At 39.9% G+C, this 23,469-nt stretch overlaps 1 protein-coding gene across 13 annotated transcripts in view; it reads left to right on the top strand.

The window, feature by feature from the left end:
- PDE4D (phosphodiesterase 4D) overlaps nucleotides 1-23,469 on the top strand; it is a 1,654,385-nt gene that overhangs the window by 689,618 nt on the left and 941,298 nt on the right. The window lies entirely within an intron of this gene.

The following is a 23,469-nucleotide window of genomic DNA, read 5'->3' as shown; positions in this document are numbered from 1 at the left end:
CCCTGGCAAGTGAAACCCAACAGCCAATTCAGCGTGCTCCGGGTTGAGGAGGAGGAAGCGGGAAGGTCTGGCCAGGGCTGGAGCCCGGGAAGCACCCGGTCACCCGAAGTGAGGAGGGGTCGGCGGCACAGATCAGACTAAGGAGGGGCCTGGGTCCCAGGATGGCAGCTCCAAGCCTGCAAACGGCTCCAGTATCTCTTTGTGAAGTCGGGAAGTAAATTGGACAGCAAAAGGGGAGGACAAACACGTGGGTGACTTGGAGAGTTTGGAGCAAATGTTCAGCAATTTACGAGAGGGGAGGAGGGGAAAAAAGAGGCGGGGGGGGGGAGGGGGTACACTGCGTCCGTGTGCAAGAGCGAGTCCGTGCAGATCCACATCCCTGCTGAACTCTGGCAGGAAAGCACCTCGTTTTAGCAGCAGGCAAGACGCGGAGATGTGATTATAGTGATTTCCTCTGAACGTAAAGTGCTCCGGAAGACAGGGCAGGGACGCCGCACGTCAACCCTGAGTTTTCATAGACGTCGACCGCTGCTTTTGCAAGGAAATGAGTAGCTTAAAGGGCGACTTCAGCTCCTCCTAGGAGTCAGTGCCAGATTTTTAAAGTCACAGAGGTGAACGTTGGACCTGCCTTTGGTCCCTTTCCTGATAACCCAGAAACAGCTCCTTTCTTGGCTGTCCCAGGCCCTCCAAGCCACAGATTCCATTCCCCACCCCCATCACACACACACACACACACACACACACACACACGGTTTCAGGAGCTAATGATCCTTGGCAATGTCTGATGAAAAAGCACAACCACCATCATCTACCCCCAGACGTGGGCAGGCAGCGGTGCTGCTCAGCCTAGCCGTGTAGCAAGATGATGGGAAATAGTAACTCAGAGCTGGCTACGGGAAATGGGAAAACCTGGGACTGGTGGTGTTTATCCAACTCTGATTGCTGGTCGGTTGGATTTTTCAGAAAATCACAATAAGGCGTTCTCTGAGGGTTTTTTTTTTTCTTGTTTTTTTTTTTTTTTTGCACGTGAATATTGCTCCATGTGTGTTACATACATTGTGGAGAAGGGAATTCAGCCACGCAGAGTATCCAACCCACTTGGGTACGTATCCTTTAGGCTTGCACACAAGCTCTTAGGCTTTTGCCTTCCTCACAACCTTAGGTATCATGTTAGTGATGTCATTGTGCCTGTTGGCTGCAAAGAAGGAGAACTGTAGTTAATAATCTCAGTTTAGATCTATTTCAACTCTGGCAACTGGTGTGGGTTGCAGACATCCAGAAAATGAAAGTTTCATTTTCCCCCTTTGTCTGGAGGTGGATGCCCCACCCCCCCTTAGGTAAGCCCTGTCTGTACTACCAGAGTCCTCCTGGGGAGACGAAAAGCAGACAAGACAGTCTGTATATTTGAGTTGTTAATAGAAATTATGTGAGGTTGAGCCCTTGTCAACACTAAATAAGAACAAGAATCTCAGCTTCATCCGTGGGCTGATTGATTATGTAGAATCTCTTAATTGACTTCATTTTTTAATAAAATGAGTATGTCTGAGAGGGTAGAGGAGAGAAAAATAAGCTAATTGCAAAAGAGGTATTGCATCAACGATTGGAATTTATTTTTTGCTATGCTTTCTGCCCTGATTAATTGATCTATTTGAATTCCTTAGTCGAATGATTCACAGGAAAATCAAGATGTGTAGTATTTACATACAGCTTCCACCATGGCTCATCTGACACATCATTGTCATCCTATTTAAGGATTCTTGGACTTAAAAGTCTTTATATAACTTACATGTTTCCCCTGTGCTCACACATTACGCATCATACTTTTCCTTAATAGAGTTGCTTTTGCAAACACTTGGCAAGTGTATCAGTAAGGAGGGCTAGAAGATGAGCTTCATTATGCATAAAGAATAGTAACAGTGCCTTAAGATTATCAATGAAATTTCCCATTGATCAATGTATTGAAATCCTGTAATAACACTGAGATGAGATGGTGTTAACTCCATTTTACCAACAAGACCGCAATATCACAAGTCCGTGAGTGCCAGAACTGAGAAGGAAACCCTGGTTTCCTGCCCCAACACAGATCCTTCTACAATAAATGGATACAGAATCTGGGCATGTTGAGAGCATCAAAAAACAAATGAAAGCAAACATGTAGCTTATATTTATTGATATGCCAGGACATAAAGCTAAAATTAATCAAAATTGGAATATGGTTTAAATTCTTTTTTTAAATGAAATATTTTACAAACTTCTCGAAGCAATAAGAGATTTTTTTTTGACAGGCAGAGTGGACAGTGAGAGAGAGAGATAGAGAGAAAGGTCCTCCTTTGCCGTTGGTTCACCCTCCAATGGCCGCCGTGGCTGGTGCACCGTGCTGATCCGAAGCCAGGAGCCAGGTACCTATCCTGGTCTCCCATGGGGTGCAGGGCCCAAGGACTTGGGCCATCCTCCACTGCACTCCCTGGCCACAGCAGAGAGCTGGCCTGGAAGAGGGGCAACCGGGACTAGAACCCAGTGTGCCGGCGCCGCAAGGCAGAGGATTAGCCTAGTGAGCCGTCAGGCGAGAGATTTTAACTTTAGAAAAATCCTGACTAGTACAAACTGATGTTAAAGACCACAGTTGAGGCAAAATGTGTGTGTATGTGTTGACTTTGTAGAGAGCATATGATTATGAATATGAAACAGTGTTCAGAGAAATTAACTCTCATCAAAACATTTCCAGTTTTTTCCAATGATCTTCTAAAAGGGAATAAACAAAGGTACAGTGAGTGAGCCCATGTGTGCGAGAGCACATTTCACACATATTTCACATGCACACACATACTGCCATCTAAGTGAGGGCTTTAGGTTGTCTGTCAAGTTAATGTATGTAAAAGCCTCATGGGTGTCTGGATGAATGATTGCCCATGGGTTATTAAGGAAGATATGTCTTTTAAAAAGCTACTTCCAGCATGTACAGTAGCATTTGCAGATATTATCTTGACCGCATTCTGAGGATTAGTTACAGTCTGTAAAGCAATGGGAAAGAAGAATCTTGGTTTAATGAAAAATTTATATAACCAGAAGAAGGCAAACCTTAAACTTTTCATAGGTCTTCTGAGCCCATTGAAAATATGTATATATGAAGCAGATTTTGAATTAAATTGTATCTGTCTCACAAGGTAAATTTATTTTTTAATCTCAATGTAGAAGAAATTGGAAAGAATAATATAACTAGAGGAATGAATCTGTATGTTAGCAAGAGTGCTAAATAAAATATGAAAAACACTAAGATGCCCTTTAAAAACTGTTTGAGTCCAATTTCACTTCAACCAATAGTGCCTCAAAAATATAAATTTAGCTGAACTGATAAATTACTTCATTATTTCTTTAATTTATCTCTACACAACAAAATATTTTCCTTATTTACAAGATGTCTTTGGAGTAGATAGGAGCTGTTAATGATAACACTTCAAAAAGTTCATGGAAAAATAGAATCGAAGATAAATTTTATTTTGGTGCAAAATTTTGGAAATCATATGAAGTGTCCTCAAAGTTTCTGGAAAATATACATTATGAAAACATCATGAATGTATTTCAAAAATTTTTTGCAGCACCAAAACTTACCCTTCCGTTCTCTGTTCCATGAACCCCTTGAAGTACCCTGGAATTCTCAGTACAAGTGAAAATTGGAAATTCAAAAAGCATAGGTAACTCCTGAATACTGTGAAAGCATTCAAGATGACAGAGATGTAAATATCAAGAAAGTAACATTTGATGTAGGTATCTGAGAATGAAAACAGCTAACTATAATCACACTAAATGTAAGTCCATGTGCGTTCTAGAATGCTTATTCAACACGAGCCTCTTAAATACATTAATGTGATAAATTAGGAAAGAGTATATTGTAACATTTATAGAATAAACAAATCAGACTTTCACTTTTCTACTCTGGGTAAAACAAAGATATTTCTGTGTAAATAAAAGATATTCGTGCATTGTTTTTGCTGAAGATTTTTAGTGCAGTGTGTTCTTCATTAAAGGGTGTAATGGTAATTTGAGTTCACAATTAGGGTTACACATCACCAAAATAACTAACTGAAAAATTAGTCTTTCAAACTGTCTATGTCAGTGAGCCAAAGGCCCTGAAGTTTTATAAACAGTACCTTTTCTTTAAATATTCAATAACAAATAGTTGATACCTTTGGATTTTAATAAGTTAGAGCATTAAGGATATGTAAGTGGCAAGAATGTAAGTAATCATATATTTCATACTTTCTATATATGCCAAAAATGTTAGATATTTTTAAAAACTTAATCTGAACATTTCTTTCCTTATTTGCCACTACTAGAAGATGGCCTTGATAGGTTGATTTATCAGAGTGGGTGTTTTGAGACTTTGATGAATCTGGGAAACATGAATCTCTCTCTTCCTTACAGTTTTAGTTCTGGAATATTAGACCTTCCTTGTTTCATGGGGATAGAAAGAGATAGGCAGGAGGAGGTGGGAGAGAAAGAGGGACAGAAACATGCCCTCCAAGAATGGAACATTCACTATGAATTCTTATATTACCCTTTTTTAAAAAAGATGTATTTATTTATTTGAAAGTCAGAGTTAGAGGGAGAGACAGAGAGAAATCTTCCATCTGGTGATTCACTCCCCGGATTGCTGCAGTGGCCAGCGCTGAAACAGACGGAAGATAGGAGCCAGGAGCTTCTGGGTCTCCCACTTAGGTAGCAGGGGCCCAAGTACTTGGGTCATCTTCTACTTTCCCAGGCCATTAATAGGGGTCTGGATTGGAAGTGGAGCAGCCAAGACATGAACCTGTGCCCATATGGGATGGTGGCGTTGCAGGCAGTGGCCTGCAACACTGGTCCCTCTTATTTTATTGGACAACATTGTTTCAGTTGAACATTCATGAGGTGATAGCAGGGAAATAAGTAACCAGAAATGTACGCATGAAGCACTTCTCCAAGACCATGGAACATCAATAAAGAGAGGAATTTAGACAGAGGTTAACCTTGCTCAACACGGCCCACCTTTTACATTTGTAGGAAGAGTTATGTGTCTTGAAGAGTTATGTTTCTTAACCAGTTCTCTGGCAGAATCAGAATGACAACTTTTACCCTTCATATCTCCTGACAACTATTTCACATTTTCCACATTGTGGCTTTCTTTTAACAGTCACCATCCTCATCTTGCAGGCCATTGCCTAAAACCAAGAGTTTGGAAATGATTTTAAAAACATTTGTGAGTAAAGAGGATCTGAAAATATTAGTGTGAGAGAGATGACTTCAGAAAATAAGAGGGGCCAGTGCTGTGGCAAAGCGGGTAAAGTCTGTGGTGCTGGCATCCCATATGGGTACCAGTTCGAGCTCCTGCTGCTCCACTTCTGATCCAGCTCTCTGCTGTGGCCTTGGAAAGCAGTAGAAGATGGCACAAGTCCTTGGGCCCTTGCACACTTGTGAGAGATCCTGAAGAAGCCCCTGGCTCCTGGCTTCGGATCAGCACAGCTCTGGCTGTTGTGTCATCTGGGGAGTGAACCGGCAGATGGGAGACTTCTCTCTCTCTCTCTCTCTCTCTCTCTCTCTCTGTGCCTCTGTAATTCTGCCTCTCAAATAAAAAAATCCATCGTTAAAAAAAAAAAAAGAAGATATTCCCTTTATAGTTTGAATGCATTCACACACACACACACACACACACACACTGGTAGATGGTCACCAATTTCTACCTGAACATTTCAGTGTGGATTTGGAGGAATGTTTTGAGCTTTGTTCCTAAGCATCATAGAAATTAATCACCTACAACAACTATACCCTGTTAGCAAAGTTTTGTTGATTATCCAAACGTCTCAAATCTAACGTGTGTAAAATTGTGTCCTTCTCACAGCTTAGTTTCCTTGTTTAAAAATATGCAATATGTGAGTCTGTAACTTACATGCTGCTAGTCCTGGCTCATAACAGCAATGTTGCTAAGGGATTATACCAAATAGCACTGTATTATGTTTCAAAAGATGTTGTGGTTATTTTTACCCTCAGGAACATTTTTCTACATTTAAAAATAGGAAATCTAGTTTCTCCCAGGGAAGAGGGCATTCTACCTTATTTTTAAAAACTTATCCACGAAATTGGCTTGTCTCCATACACACACATGGCACTGTTGCCATGAGCCTCACCCCACTACTCTGGAGATTAAGTGAGAAAAAAGATTTGCTAAATAAGCATCTATGGATAGGGAGCTATCTCAGTGTGTGGTATTACCACCCATCTTATCTAAGAGCATTGATATCATCAGATTCTAATTCTCCCTTAACCCTGAGTCTCAGAGATCACCAAGCTCTGTAGAATCTGCCCGAGAAACAGCTCCTGTGTTTTCCCATTGCCACTTCCTTAGTTCAAGTACTTCTCAGCTGTTGGCACTAAACAATCGCAATAGCCTCTAAGTGGGCTCCAGCTCCAATCTCTCCCCACTCTAATTTATTTTACACTCCAGGTCACCAGTAAAACTGGCTCTTTGAAATACAAGAATAATTTCTTTTTGCCTACAGATAAAAATCTAAATTTCTTAGTCTCATTCTTCAGAATGGTAGCCTTCTCATAGAAGACCTTGCTCTTTATACTTCTACCTAAATCCCAGGAGATGACCACACTCAAGTTCTTGGCCTTTGGTAAGATCATCAGGCCTCTTCACACCTCTTTCTGAGGCATCTATGAAACTCAGTTCCATGTTACCACTCTTGTGGATCTGTTCCTCCAAGAGGAGGGAATGCTTTTCTGCTGGACTTTCTAATGGCACTTTGTACAGATGAGAAACCTTCAAAAAGTTCATGAAAAATGGCAGTAAAAGTGTGCCATTTTGTGTGTTATTTTGGTGCCAACCATTTTTTTTTCAGACTGTGTGGAAAGGATATGAAAAAAAAAAACATGTGTGGATTTCACAAAAATTTTACACCCAGATGAACCCATATTTAATTGCATTTTCCATGATTTTTTGGCTTCCTTTGTGGAATGTTTATGATTAAATTCATTTTGTGAAACAGGGCTCTTTATGTTATAGTTTGAAGTGCCTTTGTAGCTGTACTATAATGACTACCAATTGCAATTTGATGTTATATCTCTCTTACAAGGTAGGTACCTTCCGTCCTCACACCATGTAGCTTTGTAGTCATATAGGTCCTCAGTACCTGATGAAGTTTTGGATGTGGGAATTATAAGGAAACTTTGCCTCTTCAGTCTGTGCTGCCTCAAATAGGATATATTTGATTTCCTTAATAATCTCTACGAAGCGAGCAGAGCTAGTGATATTTTCCTCATTTCATAGGTGATGAAAGGGAATATTGATTCTCAGAAAAGAAAAATGAGACATCTGTCCATATTTAAAGATAGAACTTGAGCTTGAACATTAAATTTCATACACTGGTGATTTTTTGATTATACTGTAAGTGTCTTTTGGTATAGAATGAGAAGAAACCATAATTTAAAATTATGACTATGAGGGTAAAGGGAAATTATATTGATAATGAATAGAGATAGCAGTTTTGATTCAGCTTGTGAGAAAATAGCATCAAAATGAAAATATCCTGATCGAATAAAGCCCCCCTTCTAATTTAGCAGATTTATTACATTTTGTGGTAGATGCATATGTTAAGGAGAATATTCCTCAGCTTCCAATAAATCCATGTCCACAAAATTTATAACACTGTGTTCTAAAGTTAGCTACAGCATTGGCTAATTCACAAAGGTGACAGTTACAAGAAGAAATGATTCTGATGCAGTAACAGTCTCATAGGATGGCTGATTGTTAGTAGTTTGAGGGGAGATTTTAGGGAAATACAACGTTTCAGACCAAGACCATGGGATTTCTTAAAGATATCATAGTCCCAGTATGATTTTAAGGGCTTACTTGACTTAAAATTTAATTTAATTATGTATAAGAATAGTTAAGAGCATTATGCAAAACTGAACAAGCTATTTTCCCTTATAAGACATCAAAACATACTATATAAGCTGTCATTGTAAATAAATTAATTTAATATTAAACCAGTAGTTTAGTGGAAATGAATAAATGATTAAGAATGAGATTCACGTATGTATTTCTGTTTAGGATTTAGTAAGGGCAGCATTCTAACTCAATAAGAATGGAATAAATTCTTTATGATTGTTTATTGAAATAAAAATATTCTTACACCATAATAAAGAACATTTAAATGAAACAAAAAAGACTCAAAATTTAAAGGAAAAACTTTTGTAGGCATAGAACATGAAAAAACTCACTTTAGAAAGGAAATCAGTGGGACCTGTGCTGTGACATAGAAGGTTAATCTGTCATCTGTGACCCTGGAATCCCACATGGGTGCCAGTTGGAGTCCCAGCTGTTCCACGTCCAGTCCTGCTCCCTGCTAATGTGCTTGGGAAAGCACTGAAAGATGGCTCATGTACTTGGGCCCCTGCCATCCATGAGGGAGACCTGGAAGAAGCTCCCATCTCATGGTTTTGGTGCAGCCCAGTGCTGGCCATTGTGACCATCTGGAGAGTAAACCAGTGGGTGGAAGATATCTCTTTCTCTCTCCCCTTCTCTCCCTCTCCCTCTCTCTCCCACTCCTCCCTTGCCCCCTCTCCTCCCTCCCCCCCCCATTGCTCTGTAACTCTACTTGTCAAGTGAGTAAATCTTTTTAAAAAGGGCATTATTGCATTTAAAAAATTTTTTCATCTGGTGAAAAAAGAAATAAAGACTAAAATATTAGTGTTATTTAATTTTAATTTTTCACCTGTTTGGGAAAAGAAATAATTCAAAGATCTGGAGAGGCTGTGCAGAAATAGAACCTTGTATACATTTTAGTGAGGAGTGTAAATTAGGAAAAAAATTGTGGTTAATCAAATAATATGTATTAACAGTTTAAATGTGCTTGCCTTTGATCCAATAATTCTATGCCTCAGAACTTAATATGATTAAGTGAGCAAAGAAGTGCTATGTTATAGCATTGCATGTAACAGTAAACATTTGGAAAACACCCAAATATCTTTCAGAAGAGAACTGGTAAAATACATGATGTCATATTTGCAACAAAGGAGAGAGAGCTGTATGTGTTGAAATGTAATTACAAACTCTATGAGTTGTTTTTGTGGAGAAAAAAAAGCAACTTAGAGAATAGCTTCCACAAATGGTACCATTCTCTCATGTTTTCATGTATGCTTATATTTACATGTATAAGATTATATAGCTATATGTGTGTGCCTGTACATTCAGTTCTGCATGTGTGGTGCAAGCTTTATATATCTCCTCCCTAGATGGGAAGAACCACTGAAGTGCTATAGGTGTGTGAAGAGTTAATATTTGTGAGGTCTTTGACTCTCTGCTCTATGTTCTTGTTCTAATTTGATTTTCTTTAAACTTAGCATGTTCTACTATCATAATACATAAAAATCACATACTTCCCCTTTTGATAAAATTATTTTCAGCTTAATTCTGTTAGTGTATTTTATTTATACCCTGATTTTCTCTTGCTTCTGGGAAAATGCAAAGCATTGTGTCATAAAACAATTTAGTAGAACAAGGTAAAGATGAGGCCATCAAGGAAGAGAAGAGAATATTAAATATGAAAGCAAAAATGCATGTTAGTGAGTCCTGGGTAATTTGTAGAAATGAATCAGATATTTGGCTCTGAGCTTCCTGTCAGCTACTCCAAGGAAAGAAACTATTAGTCAACATCCACATATCAGTAAGTGAAAAAATGAGTTACTCAGGAGAGTATTTTCCCCATGGTGTATGCGAATAGAATACTTGATCATGTAGTGGGTGCATTTCCAACAGCTTTCCTGCACTTTGTGAAGTGTGAGATTAGCGTAATAGCTCAGAGCCATGGATGTTTTCTACAACAGTCCATTTGAATGGCCAGCTACAGAACCACCATTCATTGAAAGACTGCCAGCATCGCAGCCTCAGTCCTGACTCTTAACAGTGCCTTGCCTTTAGTGCTGAAGGTGGTGCATATTCTATTAAAAGGAGCTGCACTCTCCAGCTTGGGGAATCCCTCTACACAGTATTTCCTGTATCCAATATTTAGCCTCTTGCTCTCATTTGGTTACTTGAGTTAGATTTAGATGTCTCACATGTACCTAATATTTAGGATCGATAACTAAGTTGGCATTTCAATTTCTCCCTCATATGCTGCTTTTAGACCTCATTTGTTATAGATGCAACTCTAAAGCCAGCCCAACCTGACCAAGTCTCAACATCAGCTCAATATCCTGGGATACCAGTCCAAGTGCAATCCCCCTTGTTGGTGACAAGAGAATGTATCCAAAAGAATGAGAGAATTGGGTCTTGGTATCAGGATTTTCTGACATAACTACCTCATTTCCGAGATATTCAGAACATCTCTACTTCTGGTTGAAGGTCCAAGATAAGCATTCAAAATGCAGCCCTGATAAATACATACATTGACCCATTTAAATGCTGGAGGATTTGCCAAAAATGAAATTGGTGTTTTGGAGTAATTTACTTGCAACCCTTCTCTTTGAATATAATTAGAAAAGCATACCTTTTAATTTGATGAGATTGCTCTGGGTTCATAATGAGAAAACCACATTTGTTGTTCTCTGTTGTGATTGCTATTTACCTAGCAGGCAGACAGCAAATACCTTGGACACAGTTTTAAATCATTAAACCACAAAGCAAAAGTTTGGAGTCCTCTCTATACACATTTTTGTTTTATCACCACTTGGAATCATTCTTATCTTCTGGAGTCTTTCAGTTATATCAAGGACCAAGTTCTTGTCTGATCTTCAGTATCTAGGGTCTTTACTGAAATCAGGTAGCCTCTCACCATGAGTTTCTGTTGTAGATACCGAAGAAAGATAATAAACACTGAGAAATACTGAAGGCTGGCCTTATGAAAAATAATAGATAGTACAATGATGATAGGTAGCAGAGGGTTGAATAAATGCATGCTTGAGGCCAGCATTGTGGTTTAGCAGGTAAAGCACTGCCTGCAATGCTGGCTTCTGGTTTGAGTCTATGCTGCTTCATTTCTGATCCAGTTATGCACTAACGTGGTGGGAAGGGAGCAGAAGATGACGCAAGTGCTTGGGCCCCTGCCACCCACGTAGAAGAACCTGAAGAAGCTCCTGGCTCCTGGCTTCACCCTGGCCCAACCCTTGCTGTTGTGGCAATTTGGGGAGTGAACCAGTGGATGGAAGATCTCGCTCGCTCGCTCGCTCTTTGTCTCAGCAGCTTTCATATAAATAAAAATAAATCTTTTTTTATAAAAAAAGAAGCCCATACTTACGTTAACCTCTCAGAAACTGTCATAAACAGTAGCTGACATATCCAACGTCAACAGATCTGGAGAAATGAAGTTATTCATAGTTTCAGTGGGGTAGACACACTTTGTTACCAATCAAATGTCTTCTTATGCAAGGACCTCTGTGTTTGCCATTTCTCCGCCCAAAATAAGAGCACCTATTCCTACTTCAGATCTTAATTCAACTTACTTCAGCCAGTGAAGCCTTCACAGTTCTTCCAAAACAATCATTTACCATATTGTTCTCCTTTATGGCGTTTATTATATTTCAAATTTCATGTTTAATTCTGTAACTGATTAATGCCAGGACCCTATCCATTTGTTCACATTCCAACACAGTTTTTGTACCTTGCTTTCACTTAAAGAATTTTTAGGCTCACTAGGCTCATCCTCTGCCTGCAGCGCCGGCACACCGGGTTCTAGTCCCGGTCGGGGCGCCGGATTCTGTCCCGGTTGCCCCTCTTCCAGGCCAGCTCTCTGCTGTGGCCCGGGAGTGCAGTGGAGGATGGCCCAAGTGCTTCCTGGCTTTGGATCAGCGCGGTGCACCGGCCGCAGCGCGCCGGCTAATGAGGTTGCCAGTTTTATAAAACTAGAAATCTTCTATTAAAAGAGAGCAGGAGCCAGTGCCCCAGCTCACTAGGCTAATCCTCCACCTGCAGCACTGGCACCTGGGGTTCTAGTCCCAGTTGGGGTGCTGGATTCTGTCCCAGTTGCTCCTCTTCCAGTCCAGCTCTCTGCTGTGGCCCGGGAAGGCAGTAGAGGATGGCCCAAGTGCTTGGGCCCTGCACCCACGTGGGAGACCAGGAGAAGCACCTGGCTCCTGGCTTTGGATCAGTGCGGTGCGCTGGCCACAGTGCACCAGCCATAGGGCGCCGGCCGTAGCAGCCATTTGGGGGGTCAAACAACAGAAGGAGGACCTTTCACTCTTTCTCTCTCACTGTCTAACTCTGCCTGTCAAAGAGAGAGAGAGAGAGAGAGAGAGAAGGAACAATCCTAATTCAGACAATCTTCCTCATATGCTTTATTTAATTAAAGAGTTAAAAATTTTGGGTTGACACTGTAGCTTAGTAGGTTAAGCCTGTACCTGTGATGCCAGCATACCATATGGGTACTGATACACGTCCCAGGTGCTTCTCTTCAGATCCAGTTCCCTGCCAATGCACCTGGGAAAGCAGGGGAAGATGGCTCCAGTGCTTGGGGCCCTGCACCCATGTGCAAGACTTAGAGGAAGCTCCTGGCTTCTGACTTCAGATCGAGTCAGCTCCAGCTATTTTGGCCATTTGGGGAGTGAACCAGCGAATGGAAGACCTTTCTATCTGTCTCTCCTTCTCTCTTTCTGTAACACTCAAATAAATAGGAGTTAAGAAATTACTGTGCAATTTATTTGATGTAAAGGACACATGCATGTCAGCAGATGTAGCACTTTGGGAAAGAAGCCTGTAGGTCAGGAATTCAATGCAGGTGTATCTGGAGGTGGCTTTGGGACACAGCTGCCGATGCAGCCATCCTGTATCAGAGCGTCAGTTTGAACTCTAGCTGCTCCACTTCTCATCCTGCTACCTGTTAATGAGCCTAGGAAGGCTGTGGATAATGGCTCATGTTCTTGGGTTCCTGCCACCCATGTGGGAGACCAGGAAGGAATTCATGATTCGTGGCTTCTGCCTGGCTCAGAACTGTGGCCATTTAGGTAGCAAACCAGTTGATGAAAGATTCTCTCTCTCTCTCTCTCTCTCTCTCTCTCTCTCTCTTTCATTCCCCTCTCCCCTCTCCCTCCCCTAACCCCCCTTCTCTTTCTCCCTCCTTCTCTTCCCCTCTTCTTCCCTCCCCCCATCCCTTTCACTCTGACACTCTGCCTTTCAAATAAATAAATAAAATCTTTTTAAATAAGTAGTATCATGAACCACCAAAATTTTGTTGTAGAGTTAAATTTAAGAAAATAGCAAATAAAAATGAGAATCAAGGCATTATATAATATTTTAATGCTATTTTGTGATTTGTTTTCATGACTTTAGTGTCAATTTCTTATGTTCAACTTTTTAGTAACATATTTTGCATCAAATTTGTTATATTTATGTTAACCTGATTCAAACAAAGTGCCCATAACTACTCAGATCTTCAGCATCCAGTAGTTTTTTGTGACATTAGAACCAAAACATAAAAATAAACACTTTTTGTTGTCTGAGAATACAATAGGCAATTTGAAATGATCTAGGAGACTTACCAACCATAGGCAAAAGGAAGAGTATGCACCATTATGTTGGCAAAATGGCACTTATAAATTCAGAACTGTTCCCTTTTTACTTTATGTATTATTTTTTATTTTTGGTGTAGTAAGAAGTAGAAGCTGTTAGCGAAGTCATCTTTGTTGACATGGAATATTTTATAAATCAAACTCACAAAAGACTAACAGAGAATCTATAACAGTTCATAAAAACATTAAATAATCACATTATTGCAATATTTCAGAAAAAATCTATTTAGGGCAAACAATTTCAATGGCAGATGTGGCATGAAGATGGACCCCAGACTTAACTGGACTATCATTCACTTCCTGGTGGAATATTCAATTCTCAGTGAGTTGAAACATAATGATTACATAACATGGCTCATTAATTAGACACAAGATGGAGAAAACAATAGGATGCTTTCTGTTACAGTGTATAACAAAAGTTCTTCCCTATTTTTTTTTTAAATTTACCTCTTTATCTGGCTATAAAATGTGAATAAATGAGCAATGGAGATAATTTTCTCAAGTAAGTTCAATGTATTATTTTCCTAGGTGATATTTTTAAAAAGATTTATGGAGACACACACCCACACACACATATATGGGGGGAGGAGGGAGAATGGGAGAGAGGATCTTCCAGCTGCTGGTTCCCTCCCTAAATGCCCATAACGGCCAGGGCTGGGCCAGGCCAAAACCAGGAGACTGGAACTCCATCCAGGCCTCTCATGTGGGTGGCAGAGTCCCAATGACTTGGCCCATCATGTGCTGCTTTCCCAGTCACATTAGGAGCTGGGTGGCTTTGCAAATGATTGTTTAATCAGATGTACCATAATGTTAGCCCCTCCATAGGTAATTTTTAAAACTGATTTTGCCAATTTGATTATTAGTTTGAGAGCATTGAATGAGGTATTACTATGAAAGTCAGTAGTACATCTATTTTTATTTTTAAAGATTTATTTATTTGAAAAGCAGAGTGATAGGGAGGGAGGGAGGGAGGGAGGGAAGGAGGAAGAAAGAGATCTTCCATCTGCTAGTTTACTCCCCAGATGACTACAACAGCCACAGCTGGATGAGGCCAGCCCATCTGGGTCTCCCCTATGTGTGACAAGAACACAAGTACTTGGTCCATCAACCATGGTTTCCCAGGTGCATCAGCAAGAAGCCAAATTGGAAGCACAGCCTAGCCAGGACTCCAGCCAGGGACTTTGATGTGAGATGCAGGTGTCCAAAGCAGCGACTTAACCCGCTGTACCTCAGCACCCACCTATTGCATTTGTTTTTTAACTCATGAAAAATTTCTGAGCCTTTGAGCCCATAAAGAAGCTTCAGGGGACACAGTGGGTGTCTGCCCAAGAGCGGTAACGGATACCAGCATTGTCTCTCCCTCAGTCTGGCAGCTTACTGATTGCTTTGGATGCTGTGTCTGAGCATCTGCTTTAAATATTTAATGTAACTAATTACTGAGTGTTTTGGATCTTCTGTCTATAAAAATCTTACTTAAAAAATAAATACAAACAAGTACCTAATGATTAAAGGCCAAACTAGCATACCATTGTGGCCTCAAGTATCCCCCATAGTGATTGCCAGAGTATCACAGTCATCTAATTAGTGCTAACCAATGTAGTTAGGTGGCTAGCTAGAGGTATAATACCCAACAGCCAGTGTTTTCCAATGAACGACCCTGAGATTAGTTCAATATAGGAGAGGTCTTCAAAACGTTCACAGTTGGGTAGTGTAGGCTTTTAAGATGCTACTGGGAAGCCTGCATCCCCTATCAGAGTGCCTGGATTCCAATCCCAGCTCCACTTTGTGCTTCAAGTATCCCAGTAATGTGCACCCTGGAAGGCAGTAGGTGATGGGTCTTGTACTTGGGCCCCTGCCACCCACATGGAAGCCTTGATTCAATTCCCAACTCCTGGCTTCATGCAGGCCCATCCTTGGGCCGTTGTAGGCATTTGGGGAGTGAACGGGTGGATTGGAAATCTGTCTGTGGTTATGTCTCTCTGCCTTTCAGATTAATAAATAAATTTTTAAAATTCGTAGAAAAAGCATGTGATTAAAAAATTATGCATGGGAGTGCAGTGGAGGATGGCCCAAGTTCTTGGGCCCTGCACCCGCATGGGAGACCAGGAGAAGCACCTGGCTCCTGGCTTCAGATCAGCACAGTGCGCTGGCTGCAGTGCGCCAGCTGCAGTGGCCATTAGGGGGTGAACCAACGGAAAAGGAAGACCTTTCTCTCTGTCTCTCTCTCTCACTGTCCACTCTGCCTGTCAAAAAGAATTTAAAAAAAAAAAGTATGCATGGATTTCAAAGTACTTTTTCCACAAAAAAAAAAAAAAAAAAAAAAAAAAAACTTACCTTTCTGTTGCATTATTCCACAAAGTTCCTGAAGTCACCTCATCCATGAGCTTCAGGCTGAGTGGGGTGGAACTGTCAAGGAAAATGGGAGAACAGGGAGATAAGTCTTTGCTAAAGGTTTCTCAACTTTCTTCTAAAACATGTTGGAGAGAGACACTGATAGATTTTTAAGCAGGGAAATTATGTGGTAAACTTAGAATTTTTTTTAACATTTTATTTATTTATTTGAAAGCATTACAGAGAAAGAGGGAGAGACAGAGAGAGATCTTGAATCTACTAGTTCACTCCCCAAATGGCCACAAAAGCCAGGGCTGGGCCAGGCCGAAGCCAAGTGCCTGGAACTCCATCCAGCTCTGCTATGAGGACAGCAGGGGCCCAAACACTTGGACCATATTCTTCTGCTTTTCCATGCACATTAGCAGGGAGGTGGTTGAGAAGTGGAGCAGCCAGACTCAAACCAGAGTTCATGTTGGATACAGACATCATAGGCAGCAGCTTAACCCACTACACCACAATGCCAGCCCTAGCTTAAATTTTTTTAAATGCTTACTTTGGTAGATATGTGGAATGGGTGTTCATGGCAATAAACCGGAGAAAAAAATAAATGATGATTGTCTGAAACAATGCTATGGCAGTCAGGATGGAAAGGAAGAGAGAATTTCAGAGACATTTTATACATAGAAATAGTGTATGCTTTGATGACTGCTTGTAAGTGCTATTAGATAAAATACTTTTTGAAAAAAAAATGAATATCTAAAAATATAATTGAAGAATATGTATATATCTGGGTACTTAAGTACACTTGAAATCCTACAGTTCTGCTTCCCTGCAGTCATTCTAATAGTTAGCTTGTTTGGGTAGGGGGAGTTTGGAATATTAAGGCAGACAATTTAAAAATACTTCCCCACAGATGAAATGTGCAGTGTTGTTGTGTGCTTTCATATTAAACACAACAAATGCTGTTTGATTCTATTCCAGGCCACCATTAATTAATGGTATTACTACAATTAATTTAGTTAAATTCAACTCTTCTGAAAAAAAAAGTGAAAAGTAGCACTTCAAATTATTTCCTCTTAGGAGAGATCATACAGGCTAGTGAAAACTCTATCTCTCTCCCTCTCCCTCCTTTCCTCCCCCCCTAACAAAGAAGTTGCTACACTAGACTTTCCAGTACTAGTTTTCTAATTTCAATTATTTATGTACTCTTTGTTTCCAGGAAATCCTTCAACCACTAGTGTGTGTACATTGAGGAGGGGACAGGAAGGATGTTGTTATTGCAAAACAGTTGAAAACAACAACAACAAAAAAACATTTTGCTTTATCTTTAAAACCTCTTGAAAACTCGGTTAAGCTTTTCTCTCCCGTTCATCAGCTGCCATGGGCTCTTACTTCTGGTGGATTCTATCTGTGTGTAATCTGCTCACTGTACTGCTAGACCTAATTGTCATACCTCTTACAAACAACCAGACCAACACACAGGCAAACTATGCAACAGCAATGAACAGCTCTTAGTCACCCATTTGCTTGTTTCTCCCTTGGAGAGTTCTCATTCTCTAGGAAAACTGTTCTTATGAACCAGAGCTAACCAGAATAACTTCCTGCGTGCTTCATTCTTCTGATTTATGTACTTGGTTACCAAATTGAGTTGTAAGTATGATGTAAACAAAGAGATCTGCTCTCAAACCTGTCGCATGTATGCTTTCATCCATTTCTGTTCTATGTATTTTTTGTTATATATTTTTCCTATGACATCATTAGTTCATTAGAGTGACTATGTGTTTTCTCACCCTTCTCCTTTCCTTTATTCCTGTCACTTAGTAGTAGGGTAAGTTTGCAACAATAATTTTCCATCTCCAAGATGTATAAACTGACAACCTTCTAAGATGATGTTACTTATGAAGAATGGCCATTTAGAGATCAATGTTTGAAAGAGTTTTTCATAGCATTTTAACATACATTATCTTAATTGACCCTCGTATTGAATACTTTTAAGCTCAAGCGAAGTGTGATGAATGTGTTCTAAGAGGAATTCTCTGGTAGTTGTGTAGAGGGGGAATGAAAACAGAGCAAGCCGAAGCTGGGAGAGTCCAGATGAGGCATTACGAAAAAAAACCAGGAGGGAAAGTGTTAAAGGCATAAACCAGTGCAGCAGAAGAAATAAAGAAGATATGAATAGGCTAGGTCTGTCCATTCTTAGCAATCAGAAAAAGCTGAATGGATGAAGAATAAAGAGGAGATTCAAATCTCAGGTGCCTTACTCAGCCATCTGGATACATGTCAGGACCAATGACTAGGTCAGGTAAAGAAAGGTCATGAGTTTCCCTGTGAACGCGTATATAGAAATGTTCAGTAGATCATCATCGTCATCATCCCCATCACCACTATTATTCTCACTGTTATTATTATCATGTATTAATTAACTAGGCCTGGTGGTCCTAGAAGATTTACTCAGATCACACAATCATAATAATCCATTGGGTAGAATAGTGGGGGTGATACTTGGAAAGATTATAGACATAGATTCTCCCAGGTGAAAGCCAGAGTCAGAGCTTCTTACTCCAAAGTTCTAGTTCTTCCAACACATCAGATTTCAGGAAATTAGGAGAATGGAATCACTTAGGTTGGAAGTTACTAGCAAAATATAATGTGCATCAGTAAGAGCACCCAAAGAAGGGGTTTCATGGTAGTCAAGGTAGAAACAGCTCAAGGGTGCAAAAGCAGGGGAAGACAAACATTGCAAGCACTAGTGGGGAAAGTGGAAGCACTAATAGGAACCAGGGAGACATTTTAATCCATGGTGTTTCAAGGAAACTCAGATTCTTCCTTGTTTTCCTTGGAAATCTAAATTCTGGAAAAAGACAATTTCTCTTGGGTGGGTCAGGAAACAAGCCTCTGCCATGATTTGTCTATCAGTAAGTGGGCAGATCTGTGGCCATCTCAAGTTCTGTAGATTGAGTCTCTCCCAGGTGGAAAGAGAGGGCTGCCAGATAACAGGAGCTCTGTGTTATCTGGCAATGGAGTATATTTCTGGACTTTCGTACCCTGTGAACTTCCCAGACTGGACTTCAGTGCTACCTTATCAAGTTGCTATTTAATGAATCTGATTTGTTCAAGGGTGGGGAACTTTTTTCCTGCTAAGGGCCATTTGGATATCTGTAACATCATTCATGGGCCATACAAAGTTCTCAACTTAAAAATCAGCCTGCTATAGACTTATTAACTATTGAGTCCCATATTTGGTTGCTTTGGCAGGGCCAGACCAAATTTCGTGGGTCTCATGTGGCCTGTGGGCAGGGTGCTCCCCACCCTGGCTACTGGCCTGAGAAGAAAGATAACCAGAGCTTCAGTTTAGAAAACTTGACTTTTATGCACTTTGAAGCCAGGTAAATGCCCCATTTGCTTATATTATCAGACCCATCTATAAGAAACAAGGAGAAGGGAGTCACCAACTCAGCTGAAATGTCCTTGAGATGATTGATGGTGGCATAAACTGTGAAAATGGACATAGTGAGGATAGGAACCCAGTCCTGCTATACACATTTACTTTGTGTGAAGAAAGGGTGTATTATTGCTGGCTATTTTTTACGTGTAATATTACTTTGGATTCTTCAGCTAATTTTATTTTTTCTAGTGGATAAGAAATCATAACCAATAAAGAAAGAGAAGAAAAGCGGTCTATTTCCTTCCATAAATATCATCACTCCAGGGTTATAACTCTATTATCTACAGTCTTTCCAATCATGTTAAGTGAAGATTGCCTCTGCAGTAAGAACACATTGTTTTGTTTTGTTTTTGGCAGTTGAAGTTCCCTCCTGGTGCATATTAGCATTCTCCAGTATTCATATTTCAATTTTTTTTTTGACAGGCAGAGCGGACAGTGAGAGAGAGAGACAGAGAGAAAGGTCTTCCTTTGCCGTTGGTTCACCCTCCAATGGCCGCCACGGCTGGTGCGCTGCGGCTGGCGCACCACGCCTGTCCGAAAGCAGGAGCCAGGTGCTTCTCCTGGTCTCCCATGGGGTGCAGGGCCCAAGCACTTGGGCCATCCTCCACTGCACTCCCTGGCCACAGCAGAGAGCTGGCCTGGAAGAGGGGCAACCGGGACAGAATCCGGCGCCCTGACCAGGACTAGAACCCGGTGTGCCGGCGCCGCAAGGTGGAGGATTAGCCTATTGAGCAGCGGCACCGGCCCCATATTTCAATTTTTATTCATGTATGTGAAAAGACTTGATGTGAAAAAATCTCCAATAGTGTATTGAAAATAGGTGTGTTTGTGCAAATGACCTGGAGATAGTGAGTGGTAAAGAGCATTATCTGAAAACCAATATTTCTCTGGCTTACCATCTCAAAATCTTGCTGCTTATTTGATTACTTTTTTTAAATTTTATTTAATTTTCACATTTTGTTAAGATGAACGTATTGGCATAACTAACTAGTCTTCAAAACCATACAAAAAAAAGTTGAGGGGTAATGTAACAGCCATGGATTCTTGATTATATCATCATATATTTTTCTATCTATGAACTTTTATTTGGTATAGAGATATATATGAGTTATTATACCAATAATCTAAATCAAATTCTCTCCCTTTCATTTCTGCAGTGTGTGGGCTTAAACCATGTCACGTGGTTCAGTTCAATAGACTCTAACACCATTTTAAGCTTTGAAGTAGAGAAACTTCTTCATGTTTTTGCCTTCCAGATTTTTGGCTGAATCCAGGCTTCTGCATAGTTGGAGTGGCAAATCCCACTCCTGCATCTGGTGAGCTGTACAGTTAGCAGCTCTGACACTTTCTACACTGTGCAAACGACAGCCCAAAAATGTGAGTGTGGACTTAAAAAAGACTGATCCCATGTGACCACCAGATTGCTTCAAGATCTGCCCAGTCATACCCTGACTGTGTCATCCTTTAAAAATCTGTGTCATCTGGGTATAGAGAATGAGAAGAATGTTCTTTTGGTCTCTGCTTAAGTTGTCAGAATTTCTCCTGCCAAACCACAGATGAAAGAATCGGAATTATACTTTTTTATGATTTGGGTCCGTGTATTTCTGTAGGCACAGGAAGAGGCAGGACAGGAAACAGAGGAAAAACTGTAGCATTTCAGTCCCAGAGTATATTTTTCATAGTTTGTGAAAAATTGAATTAAAAGATAAGTTGATTTTGATATTAAAAAAGTTGGAAATCCATGCATCTGTTGTTCATAATACACATTTTCCTTAAGCTTTTTTTAAAGACTTTTGTACTCATGGAGCTTGAAATTATTTTACAGCAAAACAAATTTATCCTTCAGTTCCATTTCTGAGAACTTTTTGAAGTATCATCATACCTTTCACAAGTCGCATGCCGCGTGGCTAGTCAGACATGGTCACCTTGTTCACACGGATACCAGGATGGGCAGTCTCAGTCTCTGCATGTTTCTTTGTATCTGAGAGTTGCAAGGATTGTAGGTGGTATTTTAAAAATCTTTCCATTTCCATTGAGGGACCTATATTCTCTATCATTTCATGCCAATTAGTAAGATTTTTTTTTTCTACTGATCTGTACTACTCAGTTACCCAAATGTGAAAATATTTCCTATGGTCAAACTGGCTTTTATACCTAACTTTGTTCACTAGCCACGATTTAGATGTTAACTCTGTTGCTATTTAGATTTGCACATTCCCTGATATGAAACTTACCCAATAAACATTAATTCAGTATTAATGGGCAGAATGAATACTGTTTTATGTTTTAGCAAATGGAGAAGAAAGGAAACATGAGTTTTATTGAACCAATACTATTCCAGGCCCTTAGAAAAAAATTATTTTTATTTCAGCTTTCAAAAGGCCCTTAGAAAAAAATTATTTTTATTTCAGCTTTCAAAATATATTTACCAAAATTAATGGTGTTTAAATGGTTAAGACAAGACATTTTATGTTTTCTATATTTTCCTACAATAAAACACAGAAAAAAATACAATTTTGACTAATCTATCCAAGGCTACAGAATTAGTAATCAGCTTTTTCTTGCAAGGAAGATGCTGATTCATAGTAGACACTTCATTTCCAAATTAAAAATTATTTCTGTAAAGAAAGACTATGCTATGCTTTTCAAAAATATTAATCCTTGTTATAAATCTTTCAATAGTTTCCCACAAATGTTCAAAATCTGTAACAAGTTCTATAAATCCATCCAACTATCTCCTGGGCAGATCTGTTATCTCTTCTCCCATCACTCCCAGTCAAGTTCCATTTCCACCCCATTGACTATTATAGAAGCCTCTGTAGTTCTGGAAGGTAGACTGTAGGCTTAGAGGCAGTGATGAGGAAATTATGGACAGAGAGATCAAGTAGAAAGGTTATTTGGTCCCAGGAAGAGTTTATGAGAGGTGATTGAGATAGAACCAAAAATTGGGAAGAAAGAGTTAAAAGGAAGTGATAGGATTTGGTAACTAGTTTTTTAGAAGAGATGAAGGGTAATCAATAGTGATGATTTTGATGTTTCTAGTTAGATCACTAAATGAAAGTATTTGCCTTTAACAAAAATGAAAGACAAAAGATGGAGCAAATTCGGGGGGGGGGGCGCGGATAATAAAAGGAAGTGTGCTTTTTCTACCTTGATGACAGATTTGAGTGTAAATGGATGAAGACTTGTATGTCTTTGAGTGATTGCGGAGTTTTCTGCAGTTTTATTTAAATACTAAAATTGGACCGATTAAGCAACATTCATGCTTTTAGCCTGGTACATTCACATAGCAAACATCATTATCTTAGTTTCCTGTTGCAGCATAGCAAATTACCACATTAGCATCTTAAAATAATATCCATTTGATATCTCAGTTTCCATAGGTCAAGAGACTGGGCTTTGACTTACTGGTCCTCTGCTCAGGGTCTCAAAAGACTTCAGCCAAGGTGTTGACCAGGGTTGGCATCTCATTTGAGGCTCTGGCTCCTCTTTCAAGCTCATGTAGTTATTTGCACAATTAATTTTCCAATAACTTTTCTTCTTTAAGGTTGGCAGGAGAAAGAAACTGGACTTACAGACTCTCTTTTGAAGGGCTCAACTGCTGAGGCTAGACTCACTTAGGATAATCTTGGTTGGGACTAATTTAGAGTCAACTACTTAAGGACTTAATTACATATGAACAGTACTTTGCTTTTGCCATATTACACTGGTTAAAATAAACTATGGGTATTAAACAATCTCACAGGGGAGTGATAGCATGGTGATTGGGGACAATCAGTGTTCTATATACTTGTGTCGGTATCTGTGACTTTTTGTTTACATATGTAGATAATAAGTCAAAAGCATGAATTACATATATCTAAAACCAACTGCTAAGTACACACCTTTTGTCTTCTTCCTTGGAATTTTTTGTCCTAAAATTTCTCCAGGGTCTTCCATTTGCATTGTTAGATCTCTCTTCTGCTGTCCTGGTTTAACCTTTCTTAGACAAGAAGGCATTCAACTTGGCTCTGAAATGTACATTTCAATACAGTCTTCCTGTCTTGGCAGCAGTGAGCCTTTAGTAAATCATCAGTGATCCAGAATGAGCTTCAACAGTTTGGAATGAGGCCATGACCCACATGTCTGATGCCACCAGGCTGATTTTTGTAATGGAA

Source organism: Oryctolagus cuniculus, chromosome 14, assembly GCF_964237555.1.
Source record: "Oryctolagus cuniculus chromosome 14, mOryCun1.1, whole genome shotgun sequence".
Lineage (NCBI taxonomy): Eukaryota > Metazoa > Chordata > Mammalia > Lagomorpha > Leporidae > Oryctolagus > Oryctolagus cuniculus.
The sequence above is the reverse complement of the archived record's forward strand: the minus strand, read 5'-3'. Positions and strand labels throughout refer to the sequence as shown.